This window comes from Meleagris gallopavo, chromosome 4 (assembly GCF_000146605.3).
Source record: "Meleagris gallopavo isolate NT-WF06-2002-E0010 breed Aviagen turkey brand Nicholas breeding stock chromosome 4, Turkey_5.1, whole genome shotgun sequence".
NCBI lineage: Eukaryota > Metazoa > Chordata > Aves > Galliformes > Phasianidae > Meleagris > Meleagris gallopavo.
In genome coordinates, this window is record NC_015014.2 from 57,039,157 (window position 1) to 57,041,674 (window position 2,518).

A 2,518-nucleotide genomic window follows, 5' to 3' on the forward strand; every position below is an offset into this window, starting at 1 on the left:
AACAACCAGGAGTGAATTCCTTTTAATTTGTTACTCCATTTCTTATTCCTGTTCCAACTGAACTACTCTGAATCTGTCCATGTTTATTTTTATATTTTATTTTTCGTACTTATGGCTTTGGGTGCAGACATTACATTTACCCCATGACTGCTCACCTCTTATCATGTCAGGGTACTGACCTAGCAAGTATGTCATGTCATGTAAATGCAGTATTACAGTAACTGTGATTGTTCTTATTTTCATAAAGAAGCAAATGTTTTTGGCAATTTTATTCATTGGTTGTTTTTTTTTTTCCAGTCATGGTATAAAGTATTCAGATGTAAAGCTTCTCTTTACCCTGGTCATTATTCCATTGAGACATTAACAGAGACAATTCTCCTTTGGTAAGAAACCAGCTGTTAATAGGTAAACTAGAGGAAATGTAGTGCAGAGAACAGAAGCTGCTGCATGGCTAGCATCTATGGCCACACCTTGAAGAGTGAATTTTTGGTTGGACTAGATAATCCATGCAGCTTGCTGTAGCCCCAGGCTCAGTGTTTCATCTAAATCACACTGCTTTCTCAGTATTTACAGCACAGCACACATGTTGTAGATTCTCAGCAGAATTTTGCTAAGGAGCTGGCTGAACCAAGAGGTGTCAGATCAGGTCAAGGCTGAAAGGAATGAAAGTTTGTCATTTTAGCAAGGGAGTAACAAATGGCAGGATATGTCATGTGAACACACAAATATTTGGAAATATAGAATCAAAGAATCATCTAGGTTGGAAAAGATCCTCAAGATTCTCAAGTCCAACTCTAAAGTCCAACCATCAAGCTCAACCATTCCTTAGAAGCTGACAGGTGAACTGAGCATGGAAGTGGATTGCTAACTTTAATGATGGCTTAGCATGGTCAAAAGGCAACATTATTATCCTGAGTCACCATTACATTACCATTTAGTCATCACTACCCGTTGTGAGGAAAAATGACCTTGTGAGTGAGGTATTGGCCAGGAATGGAGAGCTTGGCTTCAGTTCTCAGATCTGCCGCAGGGGCTGTGTGTGACAGGATTAGATGGCAATATCCTTGTACACAATGGCAGGTCATTCTTCTGAAAGAAACAGGAAATAAACAGGTACTGAATAGCAATTTAGTGTAAGCAGGGCTGATAGGGTGTGAAATGAGATGCTGGGATAGTTGTTCAGTATATGCAAAATCAGGATTGGCCCCAAATGAACCCACATGAATATCATATATACAGCAATATTAAAAACAAGCCCTTTAGCTCTCTGCATTCTTCAGGTCTTCATTTGCAAAATAAGAATAATATCCTGCTTTGTACAATAATTATTTTGCAGAATCATAGAATCGTTAAGGTTGGAAAAGATCACTAAAATCACCTTGTCCAACCATCAGCCCATCCACACCATGACCACTAACCATTTCCATCAGTGCCCTATCTTTGTATTTCTTAACTTCTCCAGGGATGGTGACTCCACCACCACCCTGGCCACCCAGTTCCAATGCATCACCACTCTTTCTGAGAATAATTTTTTTCTTAATATCCAACCTGAATCTCCCCTGGCACAACATGAGGACATTCCCTCTTGTTCTATTGCTATTACCTGGAAGAAGAGGCTGACCTCCACCTCATTACAACCTACCATGTACCTCCTTGCTGTAGAGAGTTATAGGGTTTCCCCTGAGCCTCCTTTTCTCCAGACTAAACAATCCCAGTTCCCTCAGCCATTCCTCGTAAGACCTGTGTAGCAGACCCCTCACCAGCTTCGTTGTCCTCTGGGCACACTCCAAGGCCCTTCTTTCTTGTAGCAAGGGGCCCAAAACTGAACACAGCACTCCAGGTGTGACCTTCACCAGTGCTGAATTCAAGGGAATGATTACCTCCCTGCTCCTGCTGACTGCACTGCTTCTGATACAAGCCAGGATTCCATTGTCCTTCTTGGATACCTGGGCACACTGCTGGCTCATGTTCAGCTGGCTGCAAACTGATTCCCTCACATTGTTTTTCTCTATGCAGCTTTCCATTTCTTCTGTCTTGACAATTTGGGCAGTAAATAATTGGAGTGTATGTCTTTTCTCAGTTTGTGAGCAATGCTTATAGCCCAGAAGTCCTGACTTCACTTGGTAGCACTGCTGCCATACAGGTAGATAAGTATTTTGTCAGTCTTTGAGAGTTTATATGAATTTTGGTTTCAGAAGAGCCAAGATTAGCATTTTGCTGGGAATTATGGAGTCAAGTATGGTAAATGCAAATGAGTCTGAGAAGTAATTTTCAGATAATACAGTGCTAGGATAATCTTCAATAGTAGTGAAATAGATGAAATGCAATGAAATAAGCAGGTTTTTTAGAGCATTATTTATTTTTTACACGTCATTATTTTTAATTCCTTAAATCAGAACCAGGATTCATCAAATTTTATTCTAATATTCTAACACAGTAAGTACTTCCTTCTTCTAATCTGATTGCTCTCTGTGAGCCTTTGTCCACTACTGAAATATAACAAGACTTTTCATAGAAT